The 23,110-nt window shown below is 37.8% G+C and overlaps 1 protein-coding gene and 1 pseudogene across 2 annotated transcripts in view; one reads left to right on the top strand and one right to left on the bottom strand.

Moving 5' to 3' along the window:
• The window catches only part of MACROD2 (mono-ADP ribosylhydrolase 2), a 2,080,661-nt gene that overhangs the window by 1,313,068 nt on the left and 744,483 nt on the right, over positions 1 to 23,110 (bottom strand). The window lies entirely within an intron of this gene.
• LOC112827996 (NADH dehydrogenase [ubiquinone] 1 alpha subcomplex subunit 1 pseudogene) lies at positions 6,026 to 6,268 on the top strand (annotated as a pseudogene).

Raw genomic sequence — 23,110 nt, 5'->3', positions numbered from 1 at the left:
TTTGATATTAGCTTCTCTAAATGTCCCAACAAGGACTAATCACTTAAAGAAATGTAGGTATGCAAGGCATTCAATATGTATCAGGTGTGAGAAACAGAGAGAATGATAACCAATTCCAATTGTCAATATCTATCACTTTTTAGATATGCAATATTTAATGTCACATGAAAACAAGCAAGCACTGCTATATGGCTGCTTACCAATAAATCTATTAATTTATTTTAAATAATGCATACTAATTTTTATGTATCACTGGCATTCAGATACATAAATTCCATTAAAAAGAATTTCTCTATATGGAAGTGTAGGAATGAAATCAGTGTGTATTTTTAATCCAAAGAGATAGACGTTTGACTAATTTATGTGATTCTAACCTGGGGGCATATTAAAAAAAATAAAACCCTCAAAATTTTAGCAAAATAGACCCAGCCTTGAAAAGATATATGTGAAAATTCCCTGAATCTATTAGTCTTTCATTATTATTGTTATTTTAAAGAATTCTCTAGTTTCATTAAACTTCTGACATGAAAAAGTGAGTGTTTCATACAGATGGAAGAGGTCTGGGCAGCACTTAAGTAGCCGACTAAAGGTGGCTTAGCTAGCTCCAAAGTGATTCCTATTAGAATGAAAAATAAATAGACTAAGTGCCAAACTCAAAAACTATTCTCTTACAGAGATAAACTGAAAGTGCTCTACAGAAAGTGAAAACAGCTCTCTGGGGAATGCTTGGGATTTGGGCAAAAGAACAATGCAACTGTTTCAGTAAGTCAAGTGGAAACACTTGGGGGAAGGGAGGAGTTTAGGGGATACCAGAAAGGGACAGAAGACTTGCCAGAAAGCAAGGCTAGAGCTATGGACCCCATTTAGTTTACTGACCATGCAGACAAACACTAGGTCAGTTCTGATAGGGAGACAAAGAAACCTCATCATGGATATGGACCCCATTTGTAACAGGGAGCCTAATTATATTTGTTAAGTCTCTGGAAATATACCTAGTCTTTAGGATTAATAACATCTTTCAATGTTTCAAGAAAAATGAGTTTCTTCAGCATGACTAATAATTCATACACTCTGCTTTTGCAAAACCTATATAATAAATAACTTGGGTGTTTCTAACTTCTTCAACAACACTGAAAATTATTCAAGAACTACAGAATGAAGATGAAGACATAATTCATTCCTCTTTTCTTTCAATTAAAAAAAAAAAGCTGAAATTGATGTCAAAAGGATTGTTTTAGAAGTTGTAATTATGCTTTAACAAGAGACTCCAATAAATCAAAGATGGCTGTCTATTCTGAACAAACATCCAGGAAGAAAACTTGTGACCCACTCCAGAGAAATCTGAGCAACTTTCTCAATTCTTAGAGTACAAACAAGTCTCAGCTCAAATTTATAACCTGGTACTAAACTTGGGTATAATTTAGGAAAATATAAAAATGATTGCATGCTCTCTCTCAATTTTAACTACAAAATACTTGGTATGAAAATCTCTCCATTTGGGAGAAGCTAATATGGAACCCTCTCAGACAGATGGCAGAAGCTGATCAATGAGACTGTGAACCCTTAGGTGAGGAGCCTATGAGGGCTCCACTTTTAAAAAATAATTGTATGCTTAGATGTGGAGGCAGAAAGTGGATTATCAATTCTGAAAAATGTTTACTGAGCTCAATGGCATTTGTTTGTTTAGAAGGGTTTTTTTTTTAATATATACTGGCAGTTAGAATTAATGAATGAGTAGGTAAAGGTAGTAAAAATGAAACTAAATAATATAAAAGTATAATAAGTTGCATTGTATGGACAAAGCAACAGAACACAAAATGGCAATGAGGAGAGAGTGTCCCAAAGAGGTAGAAACTAGGGTCAAACGCAGTATGTCAAGAAAACTGTATTTCTGAATCATGTTAAAAGATACTTTAACTTTTAAATTTTCCCTGAAGGGAGTCTCTCAGTCAGTAACATGTAAAAATCTGAAACTTGAGCTGCTCTTCTATGAGTATTTATTGAAGCAATAACTATTTTAGGAATTCTACATATAGTAGGCAATGAACCCCATGCTTACTTTTTTTTCCCCATTATACAAGATGAAATTGCAAACCAATTATTTACTGCACCCTTACTATGAATTTGATTTTTAAAATGCTATTTAAGGCATTAAACTTCATGTTTTACAAGTTCAGTTAAAGGGGATTATTGAATATTTATTGACTGTCACCAGCCCAAGACTGAGCAAATAAAATGGGAATACATGTTCAGAAGGGCAGGCCCAGCCCTAACACATGCTGTGTTTTCCTACTGATCGCGGTAACCATTTTTATCAACTAAGTATAGCTGAAGCCTCTGCTTAGGCCATTCCAGGACTTCTTTACTTCCTCATTCTCAGAGGTAGTCAAGGTGCCTCATTAAGTTGTAAATTTTCTTCTGACTGCTGCTGTCCCTAGATCTGTCCTATACTAAGTTTCTTTACATTAGATCCAATATCACTCAGCTCAGTAAAGAGCTATTTCTAACTATGTCTGGCATGAAGAAATATATAAATGAACATAAATATAGTTGATCAATTAAGAAATGTGTTTATAAGGTGAATTTTAGACTATAACATATTTATCCAACTTCAGAAAAAGTAGGGTTAGACTCCAGTGAATTTCCAGAAAACTGGATTTTAAATGTTAAAGGTCAAAACTTCTAATTGTTAGAACAACTTTAGAGCAGCATAATCCTAAAAGATACTATAATATTTCTGTTAAATAATCAGAGTATAATGTATATTATACATCAGTAATAGAGTCAGTAGGTATCATAGTATGGTTTTTCAGCTTTCTGGTTACTCCTTTGGGATCCAAACATCAGCCCACCTCTAGCTGCAGGCAATCACCCTTTACTAACAATACTCTTTTCCCTATTTATTGCTTCTAATTTGTGGTAGGTTGAGAAATTTGATGCCAAGCCTATTTAATTTGAATCTAAATACATATAAGTTGAATCAGAATAATAGCCTGAGGTAAGCTCTAAAGAGGAGACTCTGAGGATTTAGAGAATATTTGCTTTTAGACACCCAAATATTCTCTTTACTTCATGTATGAGTGTGTCTATGTATGACAGAGAGACTGAGAAACAAAAAGAGCTTTGAGTGTGGGTGTGTGTGAGACAGTGTGTATGAATGAGCGTGCATCCTAGAACCATGTGTAAAAGACTTTGCCCAAGCCAGACTCCATGCTCCTCTCTTAGGGATATCTTTTAGAACCAAAAACAAAACAAAACAAAACAAAACAAAAAACACAAAACTCTAAAGTTAGAACTTATTCCATAAAAGTACCTTAATTTTTTTTCAGTATTTTGATCCATATCCCCCCAATTAGCCCCTTCTTTTAAAGATAGAGAACCCAGAAATACACTTTTGAATGAAAAAATACATTCCATTATAACTAGATACAAGTCTTTTTTTTTTAAGATTTTGTTTATTTATTCATGAAAGACAGAGAGAGAGAGAGAGAGAGAAAGGCAGAGGGAGAAGCAGGGAGCCTGACGCGGGACTCGATCCCAGGACCCTGGGATCATGACCTAAGCCCAAGGCAGACGCTTAACCATCTGAGCCACCCAGGTGCCCTAACTAGATACAAGTCTTGAAAACTGATTTGAGGCTCTACATTTCTCCACATAATCTTGGTTAGGACTGATGTAGGCATCTGCCTTTGCCCATTTCTTCTTTTGATGGATTTGCATCTAGCAAGAAGGTTGTCTTGACCTTTGAAGTTGAAGACTTGGCCATAAAACAAAGTAAAAACAGAATGCTCATAGGAGCCCCACATTCTAACCAATAATGCAAACAAGTCTTTCTCAGGCAATGCAGATGATCACTAGATAAGAAATGGCCATCATAAACTGTTCTGCGGGAAAGCCTGAACTGAAAAATGAACAATATATGTTACTTTGACATGTACCTCTAATTAGCAATGGGCTCATAGGCAATCTCCTAACAATCTGTTTCCATGTTCTTATTTATAAAATACAGATAATAGCAAATAGGGAGTTACCAAGAATCAGCAAACTACAGTCCCCGGGCCAAATCTGCTTGCCACCTGTTTTTGTAAATAAAGTTTTATTGGAACACAGATGCATTCCTTCATTTATATTGTCTTTGGCTTCTTTCACACTACAGGGGGCAGAGCTGAGTTAGCTACAAAAGAAACTGAATGGTCCACAAAGCCAAATATGTTTACTATCTGGCCCTTTACAGAAAAAAAATTGTCCACCCCTGGTATATATTACACTGTAAGGTTGTCAGGAAGATGAAATGTCATAATAAACAGGAAAGTGACTGAAATGCTACCACTAGCTAATATTGATATGCTTAGTGAGTTTCAGGTACTGTGGTAAATGTCATACATGTCATCTCATTTAATCCTCTGAACAATCCTTATGTGTCTGTTTTATAGATGAGGAAACTAAAGTCCAGAGCTCAGTAATTTCCTAAGTGTATACAGCTGGTTACATGAAAAGACAAGGCTCAAATCAAGGTTTCCAAATCTAGAGAGTTCTTTACCACTAGGCTATATTGCCTTCATATAAGTAAAAATTTCTAGTTGTTAGATATATGAGCATTTTTATTAACTTGAATGCTATTATTAGCATTGTTTTAATGTAGAACCTAAGATAATATGTAACTGAGTATCTGCTCTATGTGTGAACTGCTAATGATAGAGAAGTTCATCTTTCTCTTGTGTGGGCCCATGACTTGTTTGAATAGTTGCGATGACCTTCTTCCCTATCATATTTACATATATGTGGTTTGGTTACAAGTTTCCAGTCAAAAGTAAAAAAATGTGCCTGCTGAGTCTGAACACAATACTGGTGGAAGCAGGGAATTCAACTCTGATCTTTGCGCCTGTGGTGAGTGAGCTTCACAGAGGAAGAAACTCTCACCCTGGAAGGGGCTCAGCACTGAAAGCTACAGGAAACTTAAAAATCAAGACAGCTCTAGGGAGGCGGGACAGAGTGATACATTTTCTCTACCTAACAGAAACACAGTCCCAGCCTTAATACCTTCAGAAAGAAAACTGAGAGTCTTCTGTGGAAATGTTAAGATGTAATACACATGTAAAAAAAAATATATATATAGAATTCTATTCAAATTTTTTCATATTTAGAGCCAGTATACCTCGGTTCTAATGCAGGGAACCTCAACAAAACTACTGGGCCCTGTCCCTGTGGGTCTCCTGGGTGAGGGGTAGGCTTTTGCTCTCAGTGCTCTTCCATGAAAGCTTCTGGACTCTGCAAAGATCAGGAAGCTCATTCCACATGGCTGCCGCCTCAGTCTTTTAGAGGCTGATAGAATGACGCTCAATCCTGCATCGTCACATGTTTCAAACGGAGAGGAATAAACAAATGCGTAAGATCTCGCATCCTCTTCTTTCACTCTTGCCAACCCTGTCCGTCCTATCAGCTGAGAGAAAAAAGATAATAAAAAGGAAGGAGGGGAAGAAGAAAAGAGAATTTGTGCCTTAGATCTAAATTTTAGCTCCTAGATTTCTGCATCCTATTTTGTGAACTCCATATGTAGGGTATCATGTATTTATTCTCCTTATTTCAGGCAAACAGCTTTTCCACAGCAGCACCAAATAAGTTAAAATTAGAAAGAAACCTGAATTGAAAGAGGAACCTTTCGGCAATTGTGCCCTGCAGTCTCCTGCGCTGCCTGCTTTCTGCCAACAAAAGGAGATCATCTGTGACGAACTCTGGAGACAACCGGAGGGACAGTGACAAAGTCCATTTAGGAAGAATAAAGCAGAGCAAACGGGGAGGCCTCTTCTGCCCAACCAAGTTGTGCACAGTTCAAAAAGAACTGAATTCGAGAAACAAGCTTTTGGGAATATATTTTACAAAATCAGTACTCACTAAACAGGTTCAAACAAATGACAAATAGAGTGCTACACTGTTGAGGGGAGAAGAAAAGTTTCCCTGTTTTTGGAGGCCGCATCACCTTTACAGGGCCGGGAAGGCAAGGTTTGGCTCTGGCAACTGCGCTGCGATGTGGTTCGAGATCCTGCCCAGGATCGGCATCATGGCCGTGTGCTTGGTCATCCGCGGCATAGCCATGGCGCACATCCACAGGTTCAGTAACGTGGGCATGGAGAAAAGGGTTGCCTATTATCCATATCAGTGGAGTTTGATGCAAAGAGTTGGGCGGGTCTTTGGAGTTAATCGTTACCACATGTCAAAGGGTTTGGAGAATATCGATCAAGGAAGCATTTTCCCGATTGATGAAAAATAACTCAGTCATACTCCTCTACCCCTTCTAGAAGATTATGCAGTGTATTAATGTAGTGCATAATAAAAACAACAAAAAAGTAAAAAAAAAAAATATATATATATATTTCCCTGTTTTTAAACTCTCAGAATAAGTAACAATGCCCTCAGTTGCTGAAAGTCTTGGAAGACAGAGGCCACAAGTACTCGTCCTCATTTCACAAAGAAAGTAAAAATGGGGGCCTCAGCATTTAATTTGAGGAGAAGAAATAGTCATTTGCTAAACAAAACCATAAGCTGTCAGTTTCACTCACTTGAATTCATCTACAAGCTTTTAACCGTATGAGATATTTAACCAAAATAAAATAGAGAACTTTAAAATTTAAAATTTGTATTTCGATCAGGTGGATTCCAAACAGAGAGAGAGAGACAGAGCAAGAAAACAAAGAAACAAAGAGACTTCATCTCACGGGGAAAATGTGAAAAAATATTTGAAGCAAAACATTTGGAATCATTAATACTTGAGTTTGTTTTTAAATTCATATAATTTTGACAGTAAAACAATGCTATGGATGAATTTAGAATTAAAAGGATTAGATAAAAATTGAAAATTCAAATTGCTACTTCCCCACACATTTGCATTCCCACTTATTTCTGCCAATTTGCCTGAAATGTTCTGAAAGTGTGACTAGAGAGAGCATTTCTTTATATTACCCCTATAACAAACTGGATGGCCTGGTCTGTAACCTTCTGACTGCCAGGCCCTCAGGAGGTCACCAAGAACTAGAAGACTAATGGAAAGTTAATTAAAAGGCAAAGAAACTGAAGAAGAGAGAAGAGATGCCTGACATTGGCAAAATCTGGCCTGGGGGGTATGGGTCTATTAAGACTACATTATTCATTCAATGAAGACTTATTCCATGTGTATAGTCTGTGCTAGTTTCACCCTAGGCACTGAGGAACATTAAAAATAAAACCAAAGCAACACAAGAAAAAAGTTCCTGACTTTTGGCAGTCCATTTTGTGACTGGAAGGAGGAGGGACACAAAGGTAAGAACATGAATCACTACATGCAGTTTTGCATTTAACTGGTCCTGACGACAAATGCCATGAAGGTCCAGAGCAGCTTTATGAGCATGAGTTCTAGTAGGTCAGGAAGAACCTTTGAAACCTATGGAATTGGGCTAGTGGTAGAAGAAGAGACAAGATTTGAATAGATGCATATCTTTATTTGGGTTTCCCCTGTTAAGAAGCCCTTGAGATAAGCTCAGATTACAATGGTGGGTGGGGGGTGGTGGTGTAGGAATCAGGCAGAAGAAGGAAAGGGACAATCAAGAGTGTGGTTATCATGTCAGATACCACTGAGGATAACTGAAGCCTGATGCCCCTTGAGGAATCTGAGGGTCACATGGTTCAGAATTGCCCTGTCCAGGAACTCTGTCTCTCTCCAAGAGAGCTGGAGTATTTACACAGTGGGAAAGGGAAGAAGCTGAGGGACCAAAAGGACCAAATGCCTGGAACTCTGGAATTAGGAATGGGTCCCATATTCAGGGGAAGCCTAGGGGTGCCCTGCAGACTTTGTTTGGCCTGTGGGTCATTTAGTTCAATGCTGAGCAGGTGTGTTAACATTAAAGAAAACCTGGCCAAGCCTTAACTCAGATAGTCTTGTGCTGGAAGAAATAGTAAGGAAAAAATCTACTACTAAAAATTTCCCATCTTTGGTTGAGAAAAATGAGATTCAGAGTTCATTAATGTATTGTTTTATGGCATAAAACTAGGTTAGAGCACACCTGGGGAGAAAATCCAGGTCTCTTGCCTCTCAGCTCAGAGTTCCCTTTATTCAACCTCACATAAACCTCACATTTATTTGCTGGGACTTCATAAAGCATGGACACAGACAATCTGTTAGCAATATAATTTATTATTAATCATTGTCTCAAAGTAATGCACTTGCTGATTCTTTCCTTTAATTCTCAAATTAAAGGAAAATATAGTGCATGGCCCTCCCAGTCAGCAATTCACTTGAGGAGGCACATGGATAGGAGTCAAAAGGGGTTTCAGCATTGTTTATAATAGGAAAATATTGGAAACCAACTAATCAACCTTGATAGGAAAAAGGACACATAAAATATGGCATATCTGTAAGACAGAATTAAATACAGCAGCTAAAAATGAATTACAGCTAGATAAATCACTAGGGAGAGGTTTCAAAATATCATATTGGATGAAAAGGTGAAGAAGCAGTATAATCTGTATGACGAGGCTGTATATGTACATTTAAACACATAAAACTATAGTGTATAAGGTTTATGGTTATTTCTAAATCTGTGGTAGAGATATAAAAAATATAGTCTAGAAGGTTTTATATCCAGCTGTTAGTAGTGGTTGCTCTGGGCAAGGAATGGGAAAGAGGAAAGGAAGGAATGGGATTGAGGAGAAGAACTTTGTCAAAAATGTGTTTTGTTTTGTTTTTTTAATTTAAAAAACAATGAGTGGAAATAAAGAGGCCAAGATGTTAATCGTTTTTGTTTTGTTTTTTTAATTATTGGTAGTTGATGCATGAGCGCTTGTTATTTTTCTCAGTACTTTACTGAGCTTAAACATATTTTTAAGTTAAACAAATAAAGCTTTCTAAATATCATCAACTTTCTTAAAAAAGGCAAGGAAATCAAAGAGAAATAAGAGCAATAAAATTAACTCATCTATAAGCAAATGTCCATGCCTAAGGAGGAGATAAAATCATAAAATTTATGAGTGCAGAGCTATGGAGTGGGACCACCTAGTCTGAATCCTCACTCCACTCTTACCAGCTGTGAGATCTTAGTAAAGGTATTTAACCTCTAGGTATCTGATTTTCCTCATGCATAAAATGGGGATGATAACAGAATCTATCACATAGGGTTGCTTTGAAGATAAAAATGAGGTACTCTACAGGAGTATCTACAACATGGCCTGATGCACAGAACTCAGTGACATACAGAACGTGCTCATCAGCCTGCTTCATGAGACTGCCTGACACATTCTTTACAAGGGTATTTCTCTTTTCAGTGAAACTACCTTTAATACACTGATATGAGCATTATAAGAAGACATGATTGCACTAGCTCTCCTCCACAGCCCCAATGCTTGCTTTACAGCATCAAATATTAATAATTTGCAACAGCAAAATTCCCATTCATTCATCTAACAAATAAGGTAAAACTTCATTATGTCACTTACTGTACAGTGCAATTCAGCCCAAGAGAGATTTAATTACTGGATTACCAAGAGGACTTTTCAGTCAAGTGACATCACCCTATGAGGCAAGCTTGAAGGACACAGTTATCAAGAATCCAACAGCATATTTTAGAAGTATAGATGTTGAAGAGTTGACAAAGAGAACATACAAGACCTTAAAAAGCCTTCAATTTAGACTAGTCAAGATGGAAAGAAAGTAAAAGAAGGTGAATAATCATGGAAGCCCTACATTTGAAATATCAGAAAGTCATAGGTAGAAAGTATCTACAAAATGTATGTGGATACCAGTGACATACAGAAATGCAAAAGATAGAAAGAGAAACCTGAGTGCTTTGTGGCTATCAAAATCATTATTTATATACTTCTGTTTTGTCCATCCATTGCAAAGGTAAAATTAATGACATTGTTTTCCACTTATATTTCGTACATTTTTAAGCATCAACATTTCAATAGATTTACTGTTTATCTTGTCAACTGCAGGCCTCATGACCACAGTCTCTCATAGAAGGCAAGTAAGAAAGATGAGTCGGAGTCTCAAATTTTTGCCATGCTACAGGATGTATTTTTTTAATTGGAAACTCCACTCTGAAGTTTGAGACAAGGGCCCCTAGGCCATCAATGATAAGCCCTTTCTCCAGGGAGGAAGGAGAGACTGCTCTGACAAACTAGTTAACTCACTAAATGCATGTGTTTGGCATGTAGATTATGACTGTGTCAGAACCCAAATCAGCATGCATCAAAAAGCACCAACATTCACTGAGGGAAATGTATTTTACTACTGTAAGCAATTTAGTTGCCCGATTTAAATGTATTCTGTACAACGTGGAGAGAATGGCATAAAATAAGTACACATCACAGATCCCCTTTCCCCTAAGCAAAGGCTTTGGCTATCTGGCACATCTATCACAGAAAAACAAATGAACACCATATGGTCTAACTGTAAAAGAACAAGCTTATCCATCTACATCCAAGAATAACTCAATAGCTGAGTGATATTTAGCTTTACAAATGGAACTTTTGTTTTGCCTTAGGCGAGATATTTAAAATCTAAAAGTTCTATTAAATTTTTGAAATAGTTCTATAAAACTAAGTATATAATATCTTGTAATTGAATACTATATGGCACCTTGCTTAAAAATAGTTCCTAGGACCTTTATATGAATATAAGATGCTAAAAATAACTTTTCTTCAAACTATAGCATATGAGTACATATCCCCCCACACAAAAGTCATGGTTAAATCTCATGTCTCAAAAAATACCTGTAAGGTGCCTTTAATGCAAGAACACGTTAACCCTAATTTCCAGATGTAAAGTTCTGTGGTAAAACTGGATCCTTCTGGGAAAGAAATTAGTTTTCATGTAGGTACAAGGATACATATTATTAGCACGTATACTTAAGTATATTTCTGCATAAATATAGTTAAGTTGTGAGACTGATGACTATTTTTTATGTGTGTGTGTGTGTGTGTGTGTGTGGGTGTGTGTGTGTGTGTGGGTGTGTGTGTGTGTGTATATATATATATAGAGAGAGAGAGAGAGTTCCTGACACCGAGCTTCTAAAACCCCTGGAATTTCCTAATGATGTGGGTAATAGAAACATTTGTTGTTCATAACAAGCCCCTTTTAACCATACCTGAGTTTATAACTAATGAGGTGATGTTTAAATAGCTTCAGGATGGAAGGATTGGTCATCAGAGATACCATGTGATTAGAGGGTTAAAACGTTCAGCCCCACCCTCTGGAACTCCAAGGAGGCAAGAGGAATTGGAGATCAAGTTAATCACCAGTGGCCCGTGATTTAGTTAACCATGTCTACCTAATGAAGCTCTAAACACCGGACTTTAGAATACTTCCAGGTTGACCACACTGGGTACTGGGAAGCTCCACGCACTCCATATCTTGCCCTCTGCATTTGACTGTTCCTGAATTGTATCCTTTACAATAAACCAGTAATAGTAGGTAAAGTGTGTCCCTGAGTTCTGTGAGCTCTTCTAGCAAATTATCAAACCTGAGGAAAGGGTCAAAGAACGCTCAATTTTTAGCTGGTTGGTGGTGAGAAGGCTGCTAGCCTCAAAGCTGCCTACAAAAGGAAAAATTATACCAGGACAATGGAAAGTACCTGTGCTTGCTGAGAAGGTAGTCATTGTTGGGGGTGGGGAAGATGACAAAACCAAGCAACTACTTAAACCAGCATGTATTCTGTGAAGGAGTTGTCTTATTTTGTGGATCTATGTCATCAGCTTCCTGAAGAATCTTTACTAAAATAGATCGTGAAAGTGAGTAATATAGGAGCATGGTCTTTTGTTTTGAATGCTGCAAGGAAGAAGAACACGTTTAGGTTTGTATAGGACTCACAGCTCAATGTAGAACAGTCACAGATGGCTATATATGATCCAGATATACAACGAGTTATGCCCAAGGTAACAGCCAGCAAGCACGGTATATTGGATGAAAGCTACCCATAAGATCTGTTGAGTCTGAGAAGGGGGACTATCCAACTCCCCCTATAAATGTCACGTGGAACATTCCAGATGAAACAGTTTATATGCATCATATACAAGCCATGTGGGAATGGTTTTATGACAATTGGGACATCCACCCACTGAATATGCCCATTATCCAGGTCAGGGTAATTCTGCAATTAAAGGGGGGATGGGTCTCTCCTGCATGGACATCCACTTACTGCTACAATAGCAAGCAACAGTCTGAGAAGCTTTATCAAATCTACTGTCTCAGCTTCTCCTCATGGGTCTTACAGATGCTAATAAAAATACTAGATTAATCAACAAGAGAATGCAAAGAAGCAGAGGGAAGAGTCAAGGGACTTTTCCTAGCAAGGGGGAAATTTTTTTAAATGGTTAAGAAATGGGGTAAATATAGTAAACGTTGATAATGGTGAAACAAAGGAAAAAGAAAGGGGAAATTTAAGAGTGGAATCCTGGCAGGGTGGAAATCTTTTGATGGTTATTTGTTTTAAAAGATTTATTTATTTATCTATCTATCTATCTATCTATTTATTTATTTATTTATCAGAGAGAGAGAGAGAGAGAGAGAGAGAGAGAGCGAGCACAAGCAGGGGGAGCTGCAGGCAGAGGGAGAAGCAGGAACCCCGTTGCGCAAGGAGCCCGATGCAGGACTCCATCCCAGGACCCTGGGATCATGACTTGAGCCAAAGGCAGAGGCTTAAGGGACTGAGCCACCCAGGCGTCCCTCTTTAGATGGTTAAGAAAAAGGATGAATAACATGGACATTGATGAGGTTGAAACAAAGATCTTAATAAAGCACTACTAAAGACTGGGTGGACCAAAGGGGCTCCCTGCAGGTCCTCCAACATTAAAAGGCCTCAAATGAGTCTACATATTCTAATTTAGAGGAATTTTAAAAGCCAGAAGGCAAAGATTACAGCAAAAATTCAGACCTGGAATGGCATGGGGCAAGAGTCAAGCAGATTAGCCAAGATAAAGACTGACAAAAAAGGTAAGGTTCCCTATCTCAACCCCTTACTGGGGACCCAAGGCCTTATATATATGAGTAGTTAAAATGGTCAGAGGTGAAGAGAAGTTACTGGGATCCCTGGATAGGAAAGCCACAAGAACTGTGGTACCAAAACTCACTGGTTAAGCCTGGAAGTGGACTACAATTAGATTTAGAGAATATAAAAATATAAAGGATAGGATTATGAAAGTTGGAATATTTAAACAGGCTTTATGTGAAGAAGTCGTACCTTGACCTGAATGTTTTATGGGAATGGATATGATGTCTGGCTGAGGAACACTTTTCATACCTCATATTGTAAAACAAAAACCTGTTAATGAAATCCTAGTGGAGGATGCAGTTAGAAATGTAAGGGTTGATGGGATTAAACTGTCAGAGCAGAATATTTGGTATGTTTGAACAGGATACTTATGAAGTGGCTGCATGTCTACTATCTGAATGTATTATGGGAATGGACACTGTATCTGTCTAGGGAATATTTTCTCTAACCTAGTATTATAAAGGAGAAGGTATATAAATCTGTTCTTCAAGCAGTATTAATTGGACCTACTAAATGGGAATGGATAAGATTGCCCAGGCCCACATGGTATAGATTAGAACTAGAGTGCTGATGAGGACAAATTCTCTATGAAATATCCCAGTGTGGACTGTGGATCGGAGCATAGGGCAAAAGCTAGTGAATCCATTCCAGAGACAGCTATGGGACTTTGGACTACAGAATTTCCCTTTGAGGGAAAATTACTAGCTTGCTATTAGACATTAATTGAAATTACCTCTATGACTGAAGGACATAAAATAATCTTGAAGCCTGAAATACACATAATATGTTGGATAATGTTAGAGAAATACTATAATGAGGAGGGCAGTGTCCAGAAGAGTTCCCTAATAAGATAGAAATGGTTGATATAGGAACATGCTCTAAAGGTTAAAATAATGATTTCCAGAATAATTTTCTATACTAGCCTGGGAGAGACCTTGAGCATATGATATACCCAAGTACAGGAGTAACACTAAAACTGACATTTATTTATTTACTAGACATTAACTATACTGGACAATGCCCCTCCTCCCCATCCCAGGTACAAATATATCAGAATCCAGTGACCGTTTCCATTGGTCACTGCCTAGTAAAACCCCAAGAAAACATGAGGCAAGAAGGTCATCACCCTCAGATCTCCTCATTATTAGATCCCCCAAATAAAATCTCCATGGAAAAGAAGAAAGGACCATAGATGGAGAATCTGACAATTTGGATTCCTGGCAAGGTTTTATAACTTAAATATCTGTGTGATCTTGAGCAAGTCACTTGAATCATTTCATCTCGACTCAGTTGTTCCATGAGGGTGAGGTGTCTCTCTGTTTTGTACATCCTTTCTACCTAAAAGATAAGCAAAGCACCTGGCACATATCTTAGGAACCAGTCAGTGTTTTCTGAATGAATGAAACACTTATCACCACCTACTGTGTGCCAGACAGACTGTTAAATGCAAAGTATATAATCTTAACAGGATACAAAGTCTTGCCTAGCCCTTAATTCTCATTAAGGAACTGGCTCATTTGCTAAAAGAGTGATTTCCAGATATCTTTCCAGCTTTGTTGTAATTGTGAGACTTACCAAAAGTTCCATTGTTTCCAAATGTATGTCCTCAAGGACAGTGATGAATAAAAAGCTGCTGTTATACCATGGTGAATAATAAATAGAAACATCTCACATACAGGCTTTGAAATACTGATCCCATCATTTCTGAATGAAGTGGTAAAAGAAAAATGAAAACAAGGTGGAAAAAAAATGCCATGTGCTGGTTAATCTCACAATAGGCATAAACAATAGAATGTTGCCTGGAGTGTGATATTGTGTTTAAAGTAACAGGTTTGGTGCCCATGACAACCAGTTAATTTGGTATATGGAGAAACACTGCTTTAGAGACAACAGAAAATGTAAGGGAATGTTAGAAAATTAACTCTTTTATGATATGTGGTTCTCTAAACTTTACCTCCCTCTAGGTGGATAGCTATACAAATTGATCTCACAACTGTAATATTCTACAGAGCCCTGGCCATTTTCGATGGATACACTTTGATGTGGGGTTTCTCAATCTCTCGTTATTCTTGGCATCCACTCAACTATTTGGGCACTCGATATTATTAAGAAGATGTGAAACCAAAATGACTTTTCTTAATTTTAAAACAATAGGTAAGATATGTTCTAGATGCGTGGAGGAGAAGGGCCCAGTCCTGCTAGCCTACGCAGCACAGCAGTTATCCTTCCTCTGCCTGCCTTCTGGGAGTTTCTGGGAGATCCTGGCAGACTCTCCACCCCAGTTCCATCCAGCCACCCACAAACCCAAATTCTCCCAGAATGCTTTCCAAACAGCTCCACAGACTGAAAAAAAAAAAAAAACCCTGAGTTCCATTCTCACAAAACATTATAATGCAGAAGAAAATCTGTGCTCAGCATAATGAGAATATACTTCTAACGGAGTACATGAGAAATGACACATGCATGTGTACGCATCTGACACACCCAAGTATAGGAGGGACGTAACAACAGGAACACAATCATCTGGCTGTGTAAGGAAAGACAGGTTTGGCATCATGAGCCATGATGTAAGAAAGCAAAACCTGAGTGTCTGTAAATGGAAGGAATTTCTAAGATAGCCCCTTGCACTCCACAGACTTTCAAACTGTACTCTAAATATAATACAGACACAATTTGAAGGAAAATTTGCAAAAATACAGTTAAGGTTGTCTCTGGTGATCTTCGCTAAGCAGAATAAATATAGAGGAGGAATAAATCTTTCCTCAAAATGTCACAGGTAGGAAAAGGAAATCTTCAGAAGGCCTTAGGAAATTATAGGGATTTCACAAATAGCATGTGATTAGAAATGGAGCAAGCAACCTCTAGGTGGTTCTGACAAATGAAGGAGCTAATGGGAAACACACCACCTGGTAGAGCAAACAGATTTAGAAGGGCACTGCCATAAATGTAAATAGGAAGCTAGCTCTGCTTCACTCAGCTTGCAGCTTCCACACAGGACAAAGGCTGAATTAATTTTCCCCTCAAAATGAAAACAGCAATTCCTAACAATAAAGAGCATGTGAGTAACAAGTGCAAAGACTAAAGACACTTAAGGAATATCAGGTAAATATCAATACCCAGTTGTGTGTTTGGGTGTGTGTTGTTTTTCTCCCAATGCTTTTTGCTAAGCTGAATTTGGGTTCTCTTTGCCTCTAATCTATAAGTGTATCTATCTACCTATCTACCTATCTTTATAAATACATATGTATTTAACATACACTAAATGTAAAATATAAATATTTAATATAAAAATGACAAGTTTCTATTCATAAATATTTGGTTCTATTCATAACAGTTTACCAGTCTAGTGCACTGCCTATGACAGAGGTATGGTATGGAGTATGGTCGCATTTTTGATTTTAAGATCACTGATTGTCACATTACCCCAAATTCTTTTTGCTTTCACCTTGCATGTCACCTCACCTGTCCCTTAGCCTGGCAGGTCATGTGCTAAGAAAATAGACACCAACCATTCTGTGAGTGGGCTCCTTATCTTGTTAAATGAACTTCATGCCTATAGTTGCTGTATTAGTTACCAATTGCTATGTAACAAATACCCCAAACTTAAAATCATAAATATTTGCTATCACCAGGTTTTTCAGGACAGGAATTTGAGAGTGGCTTCACTGGGTTGTTTTGGCTCCATGTCTTTCATGATGTTGCAGTCAAGCTCCACCGGGGCTGTGAATAGCAGAAAGCTCAACTGGGTCCGGAGGATGTGCTCCCAAGCTCACTTTAATGACTGTAGGCAAATCTCGTAAGATCCCCTTCCAAGTTTACTCACATTGTTACAGGCAGACCTCAGTTCTTGCCTTAGGAGTCTCTTCAGAGGCTGTTTGAGTTCTCTTACAACACGATTGCAGGTTTTCTTCTCCTCAGAGCTGCTTCATAACCTGCAAGCTGCTTCACCCAGAGAGAGTATATAGTGTACTGAATGGTGACCCCAAAAAGATATCTCCATGACCTAAGTCCCAGAATCTGAATGTGAGCCTATTTGGAAAAAGGGTCTTTGTGGATGAAATTAAGTTAACGATCTCAAGACCTTGGTATCATTCTGGAATAGGGTAGGCCTAATGACAAGTGTCCTCAGAGGAGAAGAAAAAAGAGAGTAGGGAAGATAGCCATGTGAAAATGGAGGCAAAGTTTGGAGTTATGTTGCTATAACCCAAGAAATGCCTGGAGTCACCAGAAGCTGGAAGAGGCAAGGACGGATTTCCCCCTGCTACCTTGATTTCAGACCTCTGGCTGCCAGAATTATGAGAGAACAAAGTGCTCTTTTAAGCCATCAAATTTGTGGTATTTTGTTATGGCAGCCCTAGGAAACAGAGTGATTTGAAAGAGAGTGAGAATTAAAGATGGAAGCCATGGTCTTTTTGTAACCTAATCTCAGTATTTCCCATTATTCTGACATATTCTATTCACTAGAAAGGAGTGATTAAGTTCAGGCCACATACAAGGTGAAGGGAATTAAACTCTACCTCTCCAGGGGAGAAATACCAACCTTGTGGATGTATCTTTAAAACCAATAAAGTTCTCATCTTAAGTTTCTCAAAATGACTTTTGAAGCTCTTCCCCTTCCTCTGAGAACAAGATACCAGGAGGAAGCAGGAACAAATGTCTAAGTCTTGAGGATGGTATGGGCCTATTTTTTTTCTTAATTCCTATCTATGACTCCCATATTTTCTCAAACACCAGTCACTACTGCATATGTTCAGATGGATTATTGTCATAAATATTACTGGTAGACTTCATGATGTCATGTATACATAGCTCACTTAAAATGACTATTAATATAGTACCATATAAAAATAAGAAATCAGTATTTCAAAAGCATGTTTATGTACATCAACTCCCTTAATATTTGATTAATTTCATAACACCCCTATAGAGATTTAGTATTATCTAAGAGACTAGGAGAGGCAGTATGTTTCAGCAGACAGAGCACTATACTGTGAGTCAGGATACCCAGACTCTAGTCTTTGCTCTGTCACTTTTCACATGGTAAATAAAAAATAAAAATTAAATAATCTTTCTGGGCCTCAGTTTCCTTAACTGTAAAATTAGGAGGTCAGATAAGAGAATCATTAAAATCCCTGTCCACTCCAGTAGCTGCTGCAGCAGCATTACCTCTATTAGCTCCAAAAACTGGACTAAACTTAAGATTATACATATGTCAGAACTGAAATATAATATCCATACCAAGGAAGAACAGTTGAAAAAGTCAGGGACTATCTTGTTTTAGATATCAGGCAAGGTGAATTTTTTTAACCCTATAGTAAAATGCTTTAACTTTGCCAGAAATAAATTTCTCCTGGATAGCTTATGGGGTCTCAGCTCCATTACCATCTCTAAGGGGTGGTGTTCCCCGACCACCATGGGAAAAGTAACCCTTTCCCTCCCACTCTCCACTCTGTTGCCACTCTTTATATTCCTCATATCCCTTACCATGATCTGAGGTGTTTTGCTCTTATGTGAATCTGTTTATTATCTGCCTCTCTGTGCAAAGAACCTAAGATCTCAGAGTACTTGAACCTTAGCTTTTTCACTATAGTTTTCTACATTCCAGAAGAGCACTCTCGCTCAGAATAAGTACTCAATAAACTAACTGAATAAGTAAATGAGGTATGTTAAGTATTTTACAAGTAATAATAGAGCCATATATCTATATTATATCTTACCCTGATAAACAGGGGTTCTGCATCCTAACAAATTCACCCAAGGTAGATATGACTATCCCCAGATAATTATGGATGAAGAAACCTAGGCTCAGAGGTTAAGGAACTTTACCAAACAATTAGAATATCCTGGATTCAAGACCTCTCTTTAGACTTTCTACCTTGATGTTTAGTGCTCTTGACCCAGAATCAATCTTTAATTCTATAGGGAAGAACTTGGTTTTATCAATGTTTTCAATTGGAAACACCTCTAATCAAGCCATAATGTAGTCTAATATTTAGTATTTGGGCTTCATAATTAATTGCAGGGATAATTAATAAATTTACAAACTCTTATGTGTTGCCCACTTTTTAATCAAATCACATAGGTTAGTAATAGCTCAAGGAACCTCTTAGCAGTGGGGGGAAATCTTCGTTTAACTCAGCATTCACTATTTCTATAAATGTATTCCTCAGTTCCTGCACATTAACTACTGTGGCTCTGAAATTAACCTTTCCTGTTTGCTTGTGCCTGACCTCAAAGCATCCCAAATTACTCAAAGCAATTCTGATGGCTTTAATTTATGAGAACACCTTCAAATATTCATCTTTTAAATCCTGAAAATGATTATCCCTGCACAACAGTGGCTTTCTTTTTAATCTTAGCTGATAACTCTGATTAAATATATCCAAAGGCTGATTACCCCTACTGCGGTTAACGCCAGCGTCACAGCTAACTACTTATTTCACAGCAGGAATTGCCTTCGAGAGCCCATTTACACTATTACCCAGAATTGATTTACACTGTTATTTCCTATTGATCACATAGGCAAAAGAAGGTATAGACAGTGTCCTCTGAAGGCCTGCTAAGATCTCAAATAGCGCAAGCCAAGCACAGGCACTTAGTCTACGTTCAGCTAGTACATTTACAACAATGTAAATACTAGCTGCTTCCAAGATGTTGTTATTTTTAGAAGCAACTATTTACTATTAGAGTCCTTTAGTTATTTCATCACAAAGCCACTTGGAGATGGAATCTATGTTATTACAATGGGTAAAAAAGAGAGAGAGAAAATGAAAGAAAGTAATCCAAGTGTAGGTTATCTGGGTGCCATGTGGACAAGTTGAGCAAACTTTGTCCCCCTGTGCTTTCTTTCACTGCTAGAGTCTTTGAGCAAGAAGCATGGCTGGTGACAGGATAACAGAGATGCTGAGATGGTAGCAGTACTAGCTCTGCAGATTTCTGGTATCACGTAGTCCTATCTTGAGTGTCTTCTTGGTTGGTTTCCTGCAGTGGCAGCTATGACTATCGCAAAGACAATGCCTTCATTAATTCCTCCAGTAAACATGTATCAGAGGCCATGAACTTGATTCTGGATATGTCAGATACTAAGGATACCAGGGGTGAATGAGACTGACAGGACTTTTCTCTGTTCAAACTGTTAGTCTGTTTGAGAAGGCAGGCAATAAATAAGGAAACAAATACTAACTGTGAACATGCCACAAAGGAAAAGAAGAGCATGTCTGAGTTCTCTTCAAAGAAAGCCCTAATCCGCAACCCAAAAGGATGCCTATGTTGTGTAGCGAAACAGGACTAGGGTAAGGAATCAAAAGCCAAGGGTTCTGCTCAGGATTCCACCACTGTCTAGGTCAATGATGCTCATGCTTAAGTTTGCATCAAAGTCACATGGAGAGTTTGTTAAACCACAAAGTTTAATTCAGTAGGTCTGGGGTGGGGCAAAGGAATTTGCATCTCTTGACAAATCCCCAGGTGCTGCTGCTGCTCCAAGGAGTGCGTTTTGAGAACCACCACTCTGTGTTTTATAATCTTTCTGCCATTTTCACTTCCACATTCATCATAAGGATCACTAAGGAGATAAAAATGTATAAAACTGCTTAATATAAATGAAAGGGGTGGTAATTATGAAGAAATAGATTCAAATAGTAATTAAATGCCTAAAGCACTTAAGGAAAATGAGCCAATCAGAGTTGGTTTTAGGAGGAACAATCCCATGTCTCTCTTCAGGAAGGAAGATGGTTCTATATTCTTCAAGAGCCATTTTTCTCTTTGTGTAATATAAGTCATTTAATTATGGAAGGGGCTCATGAGGGCCCTCAGATCTCCATCAAAGCCTGACAGAGTCATATTCTTGACAGCATGCCCACTCCACTGCCTTCACAATCAGACACCTGCTGGTGGAGCCCATGATGGCGGAAATCAGGTCACGCATCACAGAGGACTAACTGGGAACCATCTCATGAGTTACCTACTCTAGAAATTGAATTTACTCTGGACTACAGGCTCCCTTTCAGCATATTAGCTACCACCACTGGAGGAAGAAATGAATAAAGATTTATTGCCTAATACTTTAGTGGTTTGAATTAACTCTCCCTTCAGAGACTTGACTTACTCACTTTCCAGGTATGGCCCTACTGAGAAAAATGACCCTTTTTTTTTTTCAAGGTTTTTTTTTTTTCAAGGTGGCCTTATAATTTGAAAGATTTAAAAGGCTTCAGATCATCCTCCCAAGGTGATGTTCTATTGAGGCAACAGAAGCAAGAGCTGTCCCAAGAAATAGACGGCAGGTATTTTATTACCACTTTTGTCAGTAGGGATCTAAATCATGTACATTCAGTAAAATTCAATAAATATTTAACCTCTCTGAATTTCAGCTTCCTCCTTTATAAAAAATAGGGATTGCCAAAGACCAGGAATTGGCAAAATCTTTCTGTTAAAGCCTGATAGTAAATGTTCCAGGCTTTCTGGTCATAGAGTTCCTGTGGCAACTATGTGACACTGTCTCATGAAAGCAGTTATAGATGATATGGAAACAAATGCTGTATTTTTTTTTTTTTAGATTTTATTTATTTGACAGAGAGAGAGAGAGCATAAGCAGGAGAAGCAGGCTCCCCGCTAAGCAAGGAGCTCGATATGGGACTCAATCCCAGGACGCCGGGATCATGACCCTGGCTGAAGGCAGATGCCCAATGAACTGAGCCACCCAGGCGCCCCCAAATGCTGTATTCTAATAAAATTTTATCTATAAAAAACAGGCAGTTGGCCTTGGCCAACACCTGCCATAGACTCTTGCCCTAAACAGGTGATACTTGAGTTATCTGCCATGCGCCTAACATGGACATAGTTTGTTACTGGGAGCAACAAACTTAACCATTCTGTACCTGAATTTCCCTTTGTGTTGAAAAAGAACACCATTACTTGTCATGTCACTTCCTCATAGAAATTTCAAAAGGACTGATGAGCTAATGTTTCAAAGTACTATGATTTCTTGATGAAGGGCAGGGGAGAAGTATTATTATCAACTGTACCTTTTAAGCTACTGTCATCTGATTATTATTGTACCTGGGAATAGAATGAAGATTCTGATTCATATATGCTATACTGTGGTCTCTCATCCGACAGTCTCCCTTCAAATGATTAATAAAAACCTGTGAGTTGGATGCTAATATTACTCTTTGATATCTTCCAAAGATTAAATGGAAAGAATAAAAGAAACAGATCCTACCACGTTATATACAGATTTTAATATTTTTCCATTTATCATTCATGATTATTCAGCCTTAAAGCCTAAAAATGGAGCATTCTCAAGAAATAGAAGAGATATGTGAGCTATGCCAAAAAACATTAAATTAAGTTGATATAGTTTCTTTATATTTATTTGTTCACCCTTAGGAGAAGCACCATTAAAAGTAAATTCCTTAAACAAAAGACTTTGGAATTAGATGGATGTTAAAATGTGATTTAAAAAACCCAAGGGATAATTAACACTAATTTCATCATTTCTCAGGGATATTAACATAAATTGTCTTTCACATCTTGCCCATCACCAATTATCAACCAATCTTCCACATTTAACAAGTAATTCATTTAGTAGATGTTTTTCTAGTACCCATTATATACAAGGGACTGATAGAAAGGTGGAAAGCTTGTATGTATAACAATAAAAAGTAGTGGAAAGTGTCCTCAGTGTGTTAACAAGCTGTATTCATGAGTTTGAAGGAAAAAAAAAAATGCATTTTGCAGAGTTGATAAGGAAGACTTGTTTCATGACACAAGTGATATTTGAGTTGAGTCAAGAAGACAGGAAAGGGGCAAAGAGCTTTCTAGATGGCCCTAAATACAGACCCCAGCACAGGCACACCACTGTGAGCAATTCAGGTCATGTAAAAGCTTGTTAGTTCAGGATATGACAGTAAATCATGGAAGGCCAAAGGTAATCAGGCTAACAAGTCTGTGTTTAAAGAAAAACCCTTCCAAGGATTTTGAGAGTAGTGGAGTTAGGTTTTTACCCATTCATTCAACAAACATATTTTGAGCCCCGATTATGTGTCAAATATTTTTCTAACCTGTATGGACAAAGCAGTAAGTGAAAAAGATGCAGA

The sequence above is a fragment of the Callorhinus ursinus genome, unplaced genomic scaffold, assembly GCF_003265705.2.
Source record: "Callorhinus ursinus isolate GAN/ISIS: 27379988/994484 unplaced genomic scaffold, GSC_fseal_2.0 scaffold29, whole genome shotgun sequence".
Lineage (NCBI taxonomy): Eukaryota > Metazoa > Chordata > Mammalia > Carnivora > Otariidae > Callorhinus > Callorhinus ursinus.
The sequence above is the reverse complement of the archived record's forward strand: the minus strand, read 5'-3'. Positions and strand labels throughout refer to the sequence as shown.